Genomic DNA, 17,194 nt, shown 5'->3' with positions numbered 1-17,194 from the left:
ATCCAATGAGAGCTGGGTGCTTGTGTGCAGGACTATAATTCCGGCTACTCAGAACCTAAGATTTGAGGATCACAGTTCAAAGCCATCCCAAGTAGGAATGTCTTCAAGGCCTTTATTTCTAACAAATCAAAAACCTGTAAGTGGATGTATGGATCAGATGGTTTTTTAAAAAAGAAGAAAAAAAAGAGCTAAGGAGTAGTGCCCCGGCCCTCAGTTCAAGTTCCAATACTGGCACAAAACTAAATAAGTAATCTAATGAAGGTTTTTTTTCTTTCCTATTGTCAAGGATCCAACCCAGTGCATGCCACGCAAGCACTTCTACTAAAGGTTTTTTTTTCTCTATTTCACTGTTCATCCATAGCATTCTGCTGGGTAAAATCACTCTGCATCCCCTCCCCTCACGTCACTCTTTGTTTGTTGTGGATATTAGACTGTATTACAGTTTGCATTCATGATCCCCTCTTCCTCCAGTGATGTGGTCTGCCTTAATACCTGCCTTGCTTAAGCTGCAATAGCTCATCACATTCCTGTCAGGGCTAATGCATTCTTTACAAGTGATCATGATCTCTCGGCTTTAAAGATGGAGTCACTGCTGGAGTCATGTTTTCTCAGTGACAAATCCATTTACTTTCAAAGTAAAAACAATGAAGAATGCACACAACTTGATTTTGTCATTGGAAGTGCTCTGTACCGGTCAAGGTAGAAGATCTAGAATCAATATGACTAATGGATCCCAGGTCCAAGTGATAGAGTCAGCAAAAGGATAAATGATCACTTCCCCCCACGCCTCTCCTATGGTAAATTCTTCTTTCTAAGATGTGATAGCCGTCATGTGTTCACCATAGTGGCTGTCAGACCAATCACAAGCCAGGACTGGGAAACACTTGGTCAATTCATCCAGTGTGTGTCAAGCTTTGAGTCATTTTTATGTTTGTTTGTTCTCCTTATTACTTTCTTTGGCTGAGTAAAATCTCTATTACTTTCAGCTCAGGAACGGAGAATGTGCTATGAACACCCGAGGCGTACATTTTATTTTATTTTTATTATTTTTGTGATGACTTCATTATTCCCTTATGCCAGTCTTTTTTGCCAAAATTGTTTTTTCTCCTTTCCTCTTTCCTCAGCATCCTCTTCTTTGCCTTCTCCTTGTATTTATTCCAGCTGCTCAGATGTAAGCTTATGCAGTTGCTGTGCATTTTTTATTTCTGTGTGAGGAATACCTCTCAGACTTCTGGATTTCACAGTCCAGTACACTGCCACTCCCTAAGAGAAGGGACAAGCCAAGTGTTACCAACATTTAGCTCATTTGTTTTATCCATGAAAGGACATTAATATATAATAACAGTAATTTCTATAACCTATTTCATCAAGAATAGGACATTCAACAACAACATACAGTAATCTCAGAATTGTACATTTTAAATAAATTTAGTTTAAGGGTAAAAATCATTAAACTGTCTTCTTTCTTGTATTTTTTCACAAAGCTAGAAGCATCATCACAGATGATATATTTGGTAGATAAATGATATATGTTATCAAATCATGCTATTTGTCATCCTTGCTCAGGTAACACTGGTGTACTAGAGGTAAGTATATTGTTCTCTGACTTTTACAGTAGAGGCAGCAGTCTCCTTAGTTGGTTAATTAATTCCAGTACATCATTCTAATTTTCAGAAAAAGTTTACTTCACACTGGTATATTTCCAATGAAATCAGTTCAGTGCCAAAGAGAATTTTTATATTTTCATTCAAACTGCAATGGGTACAAGTGATTTATGCCTATATATTTTAGTTATTCAAGAGCCTGAGATTTAATGGTTCATGATTCAAAGACAGCTTAAACAGAAATGGTTTGGAGACGCTATCTCTAACAATTAATGAGCAAAAAGCCAGACTAGAGATATAGCTCAAGCTGTAAGCAAGTAAGTCAAAGGAGAGTACAAGTCTCTGAATGAAAACTGTAGTTCTGGAAGTTAGATAGATGATAAATAGATTAGATAGATAGATAGACAGACAGACAGACAGACAGACGGACGGACGGACGGACGGACGGACGGACGGACGGACGGACGGACGGACGGACAGACGGACAGACAGACAATAGGGTGTCAGCTCTGTGTTAGACCTTAACGGTGCTCCAGAGAAGACAGTCTTTAAGGTTGATGTAAATCACTTGCTAATAACTCATCGAATCTGTGATTATTGTTGTAGGTTTTTTGTGTTTGACTTGCACATTCACACACAAAAGGTCTGAGCTCTGGGATCAGCATTTCCAGACTGGTTTTTAAAGTAGTTTCCTCATATGCAGAAATTAAAGTGTCTGGATGATGCCTTGATCTGTGTTGACAGGAGGTGTGTACCAATGCCTTGCACATTGCTTAGCACAGTTGACAGATACTCCCCTTCTCCTTTCACGGAACTGAAAACCACAGTTTTTAAAAATCTAGATGAACATCACACTGTCTTTGTAAATTAACAAATTGCTGTGGCGTTTCCCGCTCCATAGCAAGCCAGCTGTATTGAGTCACATCCCATATATGTAGTTGACTATATAAACCACCTTGTTAATTTAGTTTTTTAAAGAGAGCCTTTTTCAATTACAGGGATGTTAATTACTATTTATCACCCCTTAATTATTGCCATCTACTTCAGGCTTGTTTAGAATGTGTATGCCTGCATATGCTTGTATCTGAATCCACACTCTGTGAACTTCAGGATTCTACCTAGCCTTTTTCTGATTTCCAATATCACTATTTCATTTTCAGCCCTGATGAGGCATTCTTTTGTCATGAACTGTACAGCTGTTTTACTGACAAACCTAAGCGTCACTTGATTTTAGTGTTCTGCAGAGGTTGGTACAGCATTATAAAATATCTTCAAAACTCTATCATTTGAAAATAAAAAGTGTTACAAATGTGCCTTATAGATACTCTTTTATCAAATGTTTAACACAAAATTTGACATTTTCATGGGCTTCCTTTGATGGTCTAGTAGATATCTACATAAAATCTGATGGTTTATTTACTACTGGAGCTTTTAATGGCAGTGGAAAATAATTTCTCTTCTGGGCAGTACTGATTCCATTGCAGACATCAACAAATTGTGAAATTCCTATAAAATGTAAAGTTGCAAGTATCACTAAAGCTGGAAGAGTCATTCCTGCATATTTTAGTTGGGCTAGTGTATTTATGGTTCTTGTATACGTATTGTAAATTGTAATGTGCCAGGATTGCTATATTGTAATAAAACAATGTGGCTGCTTGGTGAAGGGAAAAAAGGGCCCAGTGAAATATTGCAGTCATTGTACCTTGTTTCCCGTGATTGAAAATGGGGTATGATTATTAAATGTGTGCCATATGCATTTCACACACTTAGTTATAGATTCTGGACTTTATGTGTGCCTGGAATATCAATATTTGTTTTACTTTTAAGGAACATTAGTTACGAATACAATCAGTGTGTTTCATTTTTCATTTAAGACACACCAACTTCAGTGCTCAAGAAAGAGAGCGCAATATATGTCTCAATGATTATTGATCTAAGAGCCTTGCTGAAAGTAAGCAAGACTGGTTTTGCAATAAGCAAACACGGGTGCTTCTTATGCTCTCTGTAACCCATGAAACTGGAGGGAATAGCAATAAATAAGAGTTTAATTAAATTGCTCCTTGGCAGATAGCAAGCCTGTCTTTCAGCTGTACTTTAAAATCTGTTGGGTTTTTTTTATTTCCCCTCTTGATACATGTGTAGCATTCTCATCAATGCCAATGGGAAGTGTGTACAGTTCAAGGGCAGTGGACCTCACATGCCATTGTGTCTGCTAAATGCCACATGGGTTTTTCTCCCTGGAGCTGTTCAGATATCTTTTTAATACAAGGGAGTGGGGGAGAAGAGATCTTGATGTCTAAAAAGTCTTGAAGCTGGGAGCCAGTTTTCTCATGCCTGTAATCCTAACTACTCAGGAGGCTGAGATTTGAGGATCACTGTTCAAAGCCAGTCCAGGCAGGAAAATCCATAGCACTCCTATCTTCAATAAAACACCAGAAAACTGGAAGTGACACCGTGGCTCAAGAAGAGCTCAGGGACAGTGCCCAGGCCCAGAGTTCAAGCCCCAGTACTGACAAAAAAAAAGAAAAGAAAGAAAATCTTGAAGTATTACTGTTCCCTTTTCTCAAAGTACCTTACAAATGCTGAAATAATAATCATGGTATCTTAGAAACTCATACAAATATCCATCTATGTTTGTTGAGAACTTAGTTTCAGATTCTAATTATAACCCAAAGATTAAAATAGCCCCTCTTTGGAATTCAACTCTCTGATTAGCTCTGTGCATATATGTGATTGTGGTGCTTGGTTAGCCTTGGAAACCATGCTCCTAGGCTAGTAATGAATGAAACGATTAATTAGATTCTGTAAGGTGTTGAGTTTATAGCAGGGCACATATAGCCTTCAGCTTATTTGGGTTCAAAGCTGTCTTCAAGATACCAGTGCTTGGAAATAATTAAAGCACAGCTATCCAACTACAATTTGCACTTTCTGTGTTACTATTACTTTCTCTGAAGTACAGATCAGGAATATGTATGTTCTAGGTGGGCATGGTCAGAGCTCTAACACAAGAGATCTTTCGTTCTTTCTTTGTGTCAGTTCATTCATTGTCTGTATAATACTATCAGGCAAGCCTACCTATACACACACAGCCCAAATCTCTCTATAAATTATTCTCACTGATTTGTGATTCCTTACCCTTTCTCCCAGGCATCTTACTTGTTGGTACTGATTGACTTAGTGCATGCATATATGTCCAGTAGTTAGCTCTGATGCTGCAGTCCATGTCCCCACCAGGAAATGTCTTTGTATTTGTCACTCTGATTTAATAACCTAGTATGTCCTTACTCTGTGCTGACTAGCACTCATCCACTAAGAATCAGTTTAAAATAAAAGTGACAGCTTCATTTTTGCTAAATTAAGCTTAGGTGTGACCAAAACATTTTTTATAGATGTTTAAACTTGGACCCAGAAAAGGTGAGAGAAAACTTTCCATGAGTTCCATCTTGTTAGCCTCTTCTTCCTTCATGAAGCCTTAACGGCTTTGTGAAGAGTCTGATGAAGTGAACTTTAAGGAAGAGTTATAAATTCCAGATGGTAGTATTCAGATATCACTGCCTGGCTTATTTCTGTCCTAATTCAGCAGAAACAGGGCATGGGTGTTGGTGCCTCAGTTACTTCAATTCATCTCTATTGTATTAATTGGTCATCATTCTCTCTGCAGTGGCTCTGGCTTTCACCCTGGTCAATAAGATATATCATGGTTCTTCTCCATCTGAGAGTGTGAATGGCTTTCCTTTTCAAAATGCAGCCTATATGTTTCTACTGAAAATGAACTGAGATTTACAAATATTCAATTGTACAGGAAATCCAAAAGGCAATTCTCCAGTTTGAACTTGATATATAGACATACATACATATATGTATATGTGTATATATCTATCAAGCTGAATGCTAGTGGCTCACACATGTAATCCTAGCTACTCAGGAGGGTGAGATCTGAAGATCATGGTCCAAAGCCAGCCCTGACAGGAAAGTCTATAAGACTCATATTTCAAATAACTGGAAGCGTCACTGTGGCTCAAAGTGGTAGAGTGATAGCCTTGAGCCAAAAATCTCAGGCCAAAAATTACCCAGGTCCTGAGTTCAAGCTCCTCAATTCACCAAAAAAAAAAATCACTGGTACTCTTCCTTTGGGAATTATTATCACAACCCATTGTGTATTTGTTTTTAAGAAAGGCATGAATTGGTCTATATGTGACAGATAATGTTGTGTCTCATAGATTTTATAATGATACCAATTTATATTAAATTGAATTGATGGTATTAAAACATTTCAATTCAGCAAATAGTTGTATTTTACAAAAGCATTCTTAATGTTTTCAGAAATGATCAGGGTGTTCCATTACTAAATACTACATAACCCTGGATAAGTCTTATAGGTTCTCCAGGAAGATAACTTTGTGAATGGGTGTCAGTCAAGTTTGTTCTCAAAATTCTGGAATATTTGTGTCCTTCAATTTTTATTTTACTTTGGATTAAGATTAATTTGTGTCAGTTTCCTAATTTGGGGTGGGGAAGGGAAATAACAAAATGCTGAAATAAGGCTACAGAATGACCCACATTACCTGGCTCATGTAACAATAACCCCTCTGTACAGTATCTTTACAATAACAATATATATTAAAAATATTAATGTACATAAGGTTTTTTGTGTTTGTTGTTGTTGTTGTTTTGTTTTGTCAATCATGAGGCTTGAACTCTGGGCTTGGACACTATCCCTCAGCTATTCAGCTCAAGGTTAGCACTCTACCACGTAAGCCACAGCACCATTTCCAGCTTTTTCTGTTTATGTGGTGTTGAAGAATTGAACCCATGGCCTCATGCATACAAGGCAAGAACTGTACCATTTTGCCACCTTCCCAGCCCTGTAAGTCTTTTTATTTTTTAAATCTGGTAACTTATTTTATATTTTACCTTGAAAAAATATTTCATGGGCCACTTATAAGTAAATTACATTAGGCAAAGCTTTATTTTGGTTACTTACCTTCTGAAATGAAATTGATTAATTCAGTAAAAGAGTTTCAATAAATTGCTTCTGTGGCAACATGTCATCTCTGGAATTTTCATACAGAACTTTTTTTACATTTTATGGGAAATGTTATAGTGGTAGAATTATTTGATGAAGATCATATTTAAGCAACGTTGGTCAATTGCAAACACTTCTTTATTTGCAGATATGACCATATAAAGAAGCAGAAATTATTAGGAGCTTATTTGAATTCTGAGGAGTCCGACCTCAGAAAGAAAAGGTTACTTGATGGACAGTTGGCCATCTCTCTGACATGGCCTGAACTGTCCAGGATAACTGTGTTTGGAGTAGAAGGAAGAGGTAAGTTGTATCTTGCCAGCACCCCGAGCAGCAGCAGGAGTATGCTGCTTTGTTTCACCATGATGATCAGAAAGGAATCATATATTGCCTGACTACATCCTGTTTCTCTCCAGGGGTCACATTAGAAAGTCTTGTCTTGAATAAGTCCTGGGACTTTCCACACAATCTTAGAACGTTACCATTGGATCAAATGCATTCCTAGTCTAGGAAAACTTTTGCCTTGTAACATCTTCCCTCATCTAATCTGTTTAACTAGTTAAAGTGATGGCAACCCTTTTTATTGAGTGGAATAATTTGCCATAGAAAGTTAACCCTTGCCAAAAGATTGCATTCTAAATTTAAGCTGGCTTTTTCACAAGGCATAGTTAGAATCACCAAATATTCAGTGTGGAACATTGATGGCTTTGGGCACAGTGATCATTATTTGGATAGTGCGTCTCTGACCTACATGTTGTGGAAACTAGTAATGTTTGAACTAAAAGGAATCCCACTGAGCCTGGCCAGACCAAGAAAGTAACATGTGACCCAGAGAGGCCTGACAATTTACCCAAAGCCACACAGCTTGACACAGCACTTCTGAGTCTTAATGAGAGAGTCATTTATCTGAGCTACGCACTGCTGGGTGGTTCTAAATGCCTATTTGTTAGAAAGTTGTTGATTCAATTCTCTCACATCATTTGCTGCCAATCCCTATTTTTGTTGTCACGACAGCACATATACAGACAAAAGGAATTAGAATTTATTGAAGCAGAAAAAGGCCTAAGTTGTTCACTCTTGTAGCAAGCAGTCTGAACAGAGTAGGTGAATATAGAGCCTATTCTGGTCTTGATAATTGCCACTGGATGTTTTGCCTCTCAATGTATTTTGCCTCCCTGGAACTCAAGTCTCTTTACCTGTAATATGCACAACATTGACCAAGGTAATCCTGGGGCCTGATGTAGGATCATATATAGGAATTACCAGCAGATTCTAAAGAGCTTTATAATCCACATCACAACATATTTGCCCTTTTTTCAATGCCTGTTTATAACATTATATTGACCTACTTATTTTGTTATGTACTATGATTTTATATCTATATCTCCAAAGGACAGGATGGATCTCTTACCCAGGCATTTTCACTCTGCATGTGTCTCCCATTTCTCAGTTTCCTTCACACTGCTGATCAAAGCTTTTGCCATGCTTCCCAGCCCAAGCACAAAACTGACCACATCCCCCACAGATTAATTGGAGCCTCTTTGCACTTAAGACCAAGAACCAGTTATAACCAGCTTACTGATAATCTGTGACATGAAACCACCTCAGATTGATAACCTGCCACCCCTGCATCTGCATTCATTTGGAGCAGAAGACTTTCTCTTTTTCCTGTTTGGGGGTGAAATTCAGATATCTTTTCCATTCATGCTGCCTTGTGGAGACAGGAGAGGAAATCTGGGGGTATTTGACAATATTGGACAAGCGTATCCCAGTACAAGGAACTAAAAAGACAAGCTGTTTTTATTTTACTCACTATCTGGAATTCATAGAAATCTCGTCTTTGTAACCAACAGAGATCCAAATGCAAAGGAAAGAGAGCTTGCAATTCCTGAAGCTTGAATGTCATTTGAACGAACGTCTAGATGATTGTCCTCTGGCTCAGGTCATGTTTTTTCTACAGGAATAAAAGAGCATTCAACCAGTGAGGTCCTCACCTCTTGCTATTGCAGCTGCATTCAGAGATAAAAGAAGTGGAATTCTTTCCAGAAGATCACATCCCTGAAACTAGGACTTGGCCCTCTTTTTTTTTAATCCATGGTAGGAGGGTGCACATGATCAATTCAAGGTCAGTGCTTGACCTTGCTAAGATTACCTGGACTCACAGGGGGCATTGCTTGTTTCTCTGTTGTTTTCATTGTGCAAACCAGTGGAGCTGTGGCAAAGACAGAACACGAGGGTGACCCACGAGGGTATATGTGATCTGGTTGACCATCAACCATGTCTGTTTCCTCAGCTATTGATTAATCGTGGTTTCTTTGGGGCCCTTGTTTTAATCCAAACTACCCCTGACATCTCACATTTCTATTCACATGCCCATGGTTATTATCTTCTTTGGGCTCTAGCTTTATAACCAATTCTGCATTTGTAGAATGCAGAAGTTGACAATAATGTTTACAATCATCTAGAGGTCCAAAACGGCTGTTTCCTAGTATATGGATGGTTGGTTCTAGGACCCCTCAAGGTACCAAAATCTGTGAATGTTCAAGTAAGTCCTTCCTATAAAACAATGGAGTATTTGTGTATCACCTATGCCCATTCTTCTATAAACCTCAAATGGTCCGTCTGTAGAACATTAATAATGCAATGAAAATGTCACATAAATAGTTGTTATGTTATATTTCAAGTGAATAATGACAAGAAAATAAGTCTGTACATGCTCAGTACAGATGCAGTTTGTTCTTGAATAGTTTTGATCCATGATCAATTTAATATATGGATGCAGAACACACAGACCAGAAGGCATTGGAATGCTCTCCAAGTCTGTGCTTGAGAAGCCTCCCAGGAGGTTGGTGCCTCCCTGCAGTAACACCAGTGCCCACACCAGTAGAGCCCACAGCCCTGCTACCTGCCGCTTCCTTCACATTCTGTACATCCTTAGGATATGGTTCTGTGTGTAAAATCTTGTATTACAACTACTCAATGTTTAAATAGTGGATTTCCCTGTGTTTGTTAACTTGCGGCCAGGTTAAAATTCCAAGTACTACCTTAAGGTATTTTTCTTAGGTCCCGTCATTTTCTGATTTACACTGACCTTTACTAAACCACAGCCAATAATTTTAGCACCACATACACCCTCCAGTCTCATATTGAGCAATTTCTTTCAGCCACTTTCGTTCCCTGTAATGAAAAACCCTTTCGTGCTTCAATCCCACTTAGAAAAAGTCTGGTCAAATGAAGTAACCCGCAGTTTCTGGTGTCAAATATAAATTTCCAGTCCTGTAAAAGCTGAGAGCCATTCGGTCCAGCCAGGGATGTGATATCATAGGGCCTGGCCTAGGCAGGAAATAGAAAGCCCACTAACCCGTGAATCATCAAAGACTATAGAACTCAGGTAATGTGCAAAAGGTAGAGTTTGGCAAAAAGTGCATAACAGCAGGTAACTAGTCCAAACAAAGAACACAAATTTGGGCATCAAAACAACAGCAGTAATCTCCCATACACAAGTGCACACAAGCATATGCACACAGACCTTGGCATTAAAGTTTTGACTGCTTCTCATTGATCTGTGTGGTCCAAAGTCTGAACCTCAGTCCAGATCATATCTGTTTTCCCAAGTGACTATTGAAATTTGATATTAGCCTTCTTTGGAGAATGTTTTGCAGGCTCACAGTGTGAGAGAGAAACAGAGAGAGAGAGAAAGAGAGAGAGAGAGAGAGAGAGAGAGAGAGAGAGAGAGAGAGAGAGAGAGAGAGAGAGAGAGAGAGAGAGAGAGAGAGAGAGAGAGAAAGGCCTTGATCATTTTGTGTTGTGCTTTAAGCATTATCCCAGACTCCCATAGAATTTCCATTCAATCAAAGCAAGTGAACATGGCAGTCCTTTGCCTGAGAAAGGGGAAGTGTGCACATTTTCAGTTCTGTGTTAAACTTTAAAACTAAACAAGGTAATACACAAAGGAGCTGCAAAGGTTACACAATAGAAACACAGGAGCAAAACACATCTACTAATGGAGCCTGGGCTCAGATGAGAAAGATTTGCATGGCTAGGCAATCAGGCTCTGACTGTCTAACAGCGTAGACATTAGAGCTCTGTGAATTCATTTCCTGGGCCTCCAGTGACCTAAATGGATCTATTTGATAGAATTAGGAGCATTTAGAAGAATTATACTGAGTTCCAGGGAACAAAGAGACAAGTTATTTAGTTTTGAAAGGTTACAAATACTGATGCGGGGGAAAAACAGATGATGTATTGGCACCTATTAATTTTGAAGTGCTTTTTGTGCACTTATAAGGTAAATAAGGGAACAATTCACATGGTTGTTTTTCTCCCTCTGGATTTTTCTACAAAGTTACACAAATCACATACTAACTTCTTTGAAGAATCTAGTGGGGTTTTTTTTTCTCTCTGTGTTAATACCATAATAGATAGTCTTTTAAGGAGTCTCTGTACCCATTGCTTTCCTCCTCCTTGCTCTTCCTGCTCTGACAGGTATCTCACTGTTGAGTATTTGCACCAAGATGTCTCCTTTGGGGCTCAGTAATGGAGTGACAGCTCTGTTGCTATCACTTCATCCACCTATAGTCAACAAAACCTTTTGGCATTGAAAAGGATGCACAGTTCATCTTAACCCATTACCTGTTTGTCTTCTGTTCTTTCCTGTCACTCATCCAAGGTCCTTTCCCCACCCAGGAAACCAGTTCAGGCTCTAAGGCCATTCAGCTCTTAATAAGAAGTTGAACAGAAGTTATAATAACTCATTGCCTCGGCTGCTTGGAAAACATGATAATGCTCCTTAGTTGTAAGAAATCATTTTAACAACACTGACTGGTGGCAGTTCATTGATGAAGGCTTTGTGAAGCCTGCTATAAATAGCACCTGATGCATGCAGTAAAGGGTTCTTCGGTGTGGCATTTATTTATTTGTAATTTATACCCTGCCTACTTTCACAAAAAGATTTGAGCTGGCTAACAATAAAAAACACGTATACAATAAGGTTGTTATGTATGTAGAAATTGAAGATCAGAAGTCATATGGAACGGAGAAAGGAAAAGAGTTATGTTTGTGGTTTGTTCCTCCTCTTCTAGGCGATGGAGAACAATATGTGGCAGCCTTCCTTCTCTCGGGCTCACTGAGGTGTGCTTATGGGAAGGCGTGTAATTCCTCCATCCTAGAAATCAAATGTGTACAATCATGGTGAAAACTGTAGCTAAAAAGAAGGAAGCAGATGTCTTGGAAGGTCTTCCTTTTAGCCAAGAAGCAGTGGAGAAAGAAGGCCATAGAATAATCAAAATGACCAGGTGATTATAGTCTCCTAATCATTCAGAGTTCTGAATTACCTATTGCTGATTCTGTATTACACTTGCCAAGGATTATACAGAAGGTATTGATTTGTCCTACACTCATTCGTGTGAATCAATTTCATAGAGAAGAGGGAAAAAATACACAAACAAGGTGCAACAATGGGCTTCGGGCCTACCAGTAACAGTTTTTAGTAAATTAGCATCTGTCACAAAGAAGATGGAGAATGGTGTTAAAAGTCAACGAGTAACAGATTCTATCTTTAATTTATGTCTCATCTCAGAACAAATGATATATGGGGTCCAATATTTTGAGAGAATTTTGGGCAATAGTGAAGATTGAACCAAGGGTCTTACACATGCTAGGCAAGTGCTCTAACCCTTCAGCCACACTCCAGCCATTTGTTTATATTTTGTTATTGAGATATGGCTTTGCTACCTTTGCTGATGACTGGCCTCAAACACAAGATCCTTCTGCCTCTCTTCCCTGAGTATCTGGGATTGTAGCTGTGTATGATACACCTGGCCTGAGCCCAATAATTATTTTTCGTAAAGAGAATTCTGTGACTTGTAGGGTGGTTGGTAGATTCCCTGGGTTCCACTTGATGACAGTAGAACTTTCACTGGCCCCAACCTAAATAAAATGTGTCCATCAGAAGTTTCTCTAGACACTAACATACACCACCACCCTTGCTTGGGTGGAGCCAAAATCACTCCTAGGATAACTGTGGTTTAGGTAAAATATACAAATACAGACCTGTACATAGCCTGCCTCACGGCAGGTGACGCCAGAGTTCATCCTGGTGATCTGTCAAGATTTGAATTCATGCATGGTGTTAGACCAATGAATAGGAGATGAGGGGAGAATGTAATCAAGGATTGAAAAGATACCTTACAAAACTAAGAAGTGTGGGGAAAGTAGGGAGGGATGGGTGAGAATGTTGAAAAGGGTGTCATTGATAAAGATGCATTGTACTCATAAACTGCTTTGTTAACTGGCAACTCCTTTGTACAACTACTTAAAGATAATAAATATCTCCTCCCCACAAAATGATTTGAGTCTAAAATGTTCCACAACGTTTCATGGGATTCAGACTTGTTTGCCAGCTGACAGACCTTGGGGAGTTATTGGACCCCAAGGGCTCCCATCTCAGCAATGAATTATCAATCAATTGATAGATTTGTAATTTAATGGCATTATTGGGAGGAAGTAGATTTTAGTTGGGGGACGTGGGGAGCATGCCACTGAAGGGTAGATCTTGTCTCTGGACACCAATCTCTCTCTTCTGTCTCCCTCTTTCCCTCTCTCCCTCCCTCCCTCTCTCTTTCCCTCTTAGTTTCTCCCTTTCTCTTTTCTCCTCTCTCTTTCCTCTGCCATAAATGAGCTGTTCTGCTTTACCACATGCTTCAACCTCTTCACAGGCCCATAGCCATGGAGCCAGCTGGCCATGGATTGGAACCTCAGATTCTTTGAGAAAAAATAAATTTTACTCCCTTAAGTAACTCTCTATTTTGATAAAGCAATAGAAAAAAATGTCCAACACAAATTTCTCATGGCCAAGGAAAGTGCCTGGTAGTATATGCTAACACCAGAATTCCAAAATCGCATCTTTCCTTCTTATTCTCTAGGTGACATTGTGCATCTTGCCCATGCAAACATTTCCGAGCATCTGGCTGCATTTCTGCTAACTCAACAGGCACTAGTGACCCCAGTAACATTTTGAATAACTAGAGAACATCTGATTGTGGATAAACCAAAACTCAGCTTTACAGACTCTGTTATCTAGAAAAACTCTGGCCTTCTCATTTGCCTTATATCTTTCCTGCAGATACTTTGACTTTCATTGAATAATTATAATAAACCCCTGCTAATTTTACCAGCGAAAAAGAAACAATTGAAACACGGAAAGTGAAATTTCAGAACGATCCAATCAGAACACATATCATAATTAATTACTATTGATTCTCTAAGTAGAGGTCCAACACTAGTTTCCTAAAGCAATGTTGAGTTGTTAGCACATGGGATTTACATATCTAGTTCATAAGCAAGTTGTTACTCTTCAAGAACTTCACATAGGGGCTGGGAAGGTGGCTCAGTGGTAGAGTGCTTGCCTTACATGCCTGAGGCCCTGGGTTTGATTCCTCAGCACCACATAAGCAAAAAGAAAAAAGCCAGAAGTAGTACTATGGCTCAAGTGGTAGAGTGCTAGCCTTGAGCTGAAGAGCTGAGGGACAGGCCCAGAGTTCAAGCCCCATGACCAGACCCCCCCCAAAAAAAAGAACTTCCCATATTTTGTCTTTTTTATATATAGTCACACATTTTCTAAATAATTAGGTTACAAATATATGCTAGCATATCTGATCAGTGATCATACCAATTAAAAATGATTCTAGGGCTGAAGATGTGACTGAGTTGCACAGTACTCTCCTACCATATAGTCCTGAGTTCAATCCCAGCACCATTAATAGTACTATTATTATTAATAGTGTTATATAGTACATATATAATTATATAAAATTATACTTTCATATTATTATATAATACTTAAATGATTATATAATAATTACTATCTCATCTAAGTTTTGTGTGGATTCTAAGATTCTTAGTTACTTAGAATATACTAATTTATATCTAGTTCTACTTTACTTTTTCCAGACTACCTGGGGAGAAGCTCTTTTACCTTTTATCTGTATACCTCTGTTTCATGAGATTGAGACAGAGCTGATGAGAATTTAACCTCATTTTAGGAATGGATATGACTGATGGCCTTCAATTTAATTTGGTAATGTAGCATTGGGTTATCAGTATACTAAACTCAGACAATAAAATCAACACAAGATGAAAATACCTTAGACCAAAATTCAGCCTATTTGGTTGGCATATAGGTATCTATGGGTGCTAATTGGAATTTGTTCACGTGTTTAAATCAAAGGAGGGAAAATAGTGTTTGCCGATCCAAGGAGACAGCTTCTTCATGCTTGCCTGATAATGAGGATGCTTTCAGGAGACAGCCTCTGATATTCAAGAGCTGCTTTTTGAACTGTGAGTTTTGCTGAGCCTGCTTTATAGTCCCCAAGCACTAGTCAAAGTAGAGAACAAGAGATCAGGTCAACCTGTTCTGCTTCCAATTCCAGACCAGCTGTCAGTCCAGACCTTCACACCACAGAGCAGAAATCACTGAGAGAATGTATTCTATGTCTTGAATAGGAAAAAATGAAAAATGCTGTGCCATGTTCACTTACAAAGCCTTTTTATCAGGCTTTTTTAAATTCCAAAAGCTATGTGTGTACCAATTAAAAGCTTTTTCACATTTTTCTACTTTTAAGAAAAGATAATTATCTGTAATTATTTATGTTCTTAACACACAGTAGTGATAGAAGACATTTCACCTACATTTTCTGCTCACACTTTTTGAGAACAAACACTTGTATCAAAGTAATTAAAGCATGATGTGTACCTGGTTAAATGTAATACTTTTTGAAAGATGGTAATGAGAATCAACTAAAATAGGTAGAGTGAAGACTTGCTTAGATTCAGAAATCATTCAGTAGATAAAAATTCAAGGCTTTAAAAATATCTTGCCCTTAAGAGAATAAACTCTCACTTTCATTTATATCTCTTATTTTTACTATGTTTGTGTATGGTTGTTTGTCTTTTAGTAAAGAAAGGATTATTATTTGTGTGTGTGTGTGTGTGTGCACACTTGAGAGAGAGAGAGAGAGAGAGAGAGAGAGAGAGAGAGAGAGAGAGAGAGAGAGAGAGAGAGAGAGAGAGAGAGCATGGGTATTAGGCATGATCTCAGAGTCTGAGCAGTGTCCCTGAGCTTTTGTGGTCAGGCTAACACTCTACCACAGTGTTCTACTTCCAGCTTTTTTGGTGGTTAATTATTGGTAAGCATCTCATGAGCTGTTATGGTGTTGAATCTACTATCCTAAATTCTGAGAAGCTAGGATTGCAGATATGAGCCACCAGTGCCCAGCTAAAGATTAATTAATTAATCCAGAGATGAATTAAATGGCCTTAGCCACAGTATCAAGACAGGTTAAAAAAATTAAAACTAAGATGAGTACTTACTAATTCATATTGGAAAATAATTAAATTTAATTATCTCAGGTTACCATTTGGGTAAGAATAATTCAAGGCAGATTAGCTATAGTAACTTTGGTTCTTTTCAGTTTTTAAACTAGTAAATGCTAACTATTCATTTCAGATTAATTTCAGATATTCTATGACACCATGATAAATACATCTTTCCCATCTTGAATTGCCTACTAAAAGCAAATCTCCAGTATAAGAGTAAATGTTTTAAATAAAAAGATTCAAGCTGTGGGGCTGGGAAGTTGGCTCAGTGGTAGAGCACTTGCCTTGCATGCATGAGGCCCTGGGTTCGATTCCTCAGCACCACATAAGCAAAAAGAAAAAAGCCGGAAGTGGCACTGTGGCTCAAGTGGTAGAGCGCTAGCCTTGAGCTGAAGAGCTGAGAGATAGCGCCCAGGCCCAGAGTTCAGGCCTATGACCAGACCCCCCCCCCCAAAAAAAAAAAAAGATTCAAGCTGTGCACCCGTGCTTCACACCTGAAATCCTAGCTACTCGGGCAGCTGAGATCTGAGGCTCATGTTTCAAAACCATGAGAAGGTCCATAGACTTGTATCTCCAATAAATCACTCAAAAAAAGCTAGAAGTGGAACTCTGGCTCAAGTGGTAGAGCACTAGCCTTGAGCAAAAAAAAGCATAAGGACAGCACTCAGGCCCTGTCTAAGTTCAAGCCCCAGGACTAGCACAAAATAAAATAAAATAATTCAAACATGCATTAGATACTATGTATGGTAGAAATAAATGGAATTCTGAGAATTATGGTGACTGAAAGCCCAGTACCATGGATATTCAAAGGCCTGTTACAGCAAACATGAAGGGTAGCTAGACTTGATGGGAAATAAGAGCTGGGGAGATCCACAGTGACGTCTCTGAGAACAATATAGAACTAATAGATTTCCTAATACATTTAATCAAATTTGTGAGTTTCATCATTCCTTTCGGAGATTTAGGAGAAAACTTGTTTGCACCAAAAAATATATGTGATTATCAACTACTGAAAAATAAAATATTATCAAGAAGGAAGAATAATCATAGCCAAGTAAGAAATTTAAGTGCAGGCAGGGCTAACTGGTCATGACATTATAAGTTGGTATTAGTTTTACATTGCTGGGAAAGCATATCAGAGATAAATAACTTAAAAATAGGAATGATGTATTTTTGCTCATAGCTTGAG

At 38.5% G+C, this 17,194-nt stretch overlaps 1 protein-coding gene across 3 annotated transcripts in view; it reads left to right on the top strand.

Annotated features, from left to right (window-relative positions):
• Unc5d (unc-5 netrin receptor D) overlaps positions 1-17,194 on the top strand; it is a 586,279-nt gene that overhangs the window by 407,427 nt on the left and 161,658 nt on the right. The window lies entirely within an intron of this gene.

Source organism: Dipodomys merriami, unplaced genomic scaffold (genome assembly GCF_024711535.1).
Source record: "Dipodomys merriami isolate MVZ:Mamm:240054 unplaced genomic scaffold, mDipMer1.0.p SCAF_12, whole genome shotgun sequence".
Taxonomy (NCBI): domain Eukaryota; kingdom Metazoa; phylum Chordata; class Mammalia; order Rodentia; family Heteromyidae; genus Dipodomys; species Dipodomys merriami.
Note: the sequence above shows the minus strand (reverse complement) of the source record. Positions and strands in the feature narration are given on the sequence as shown.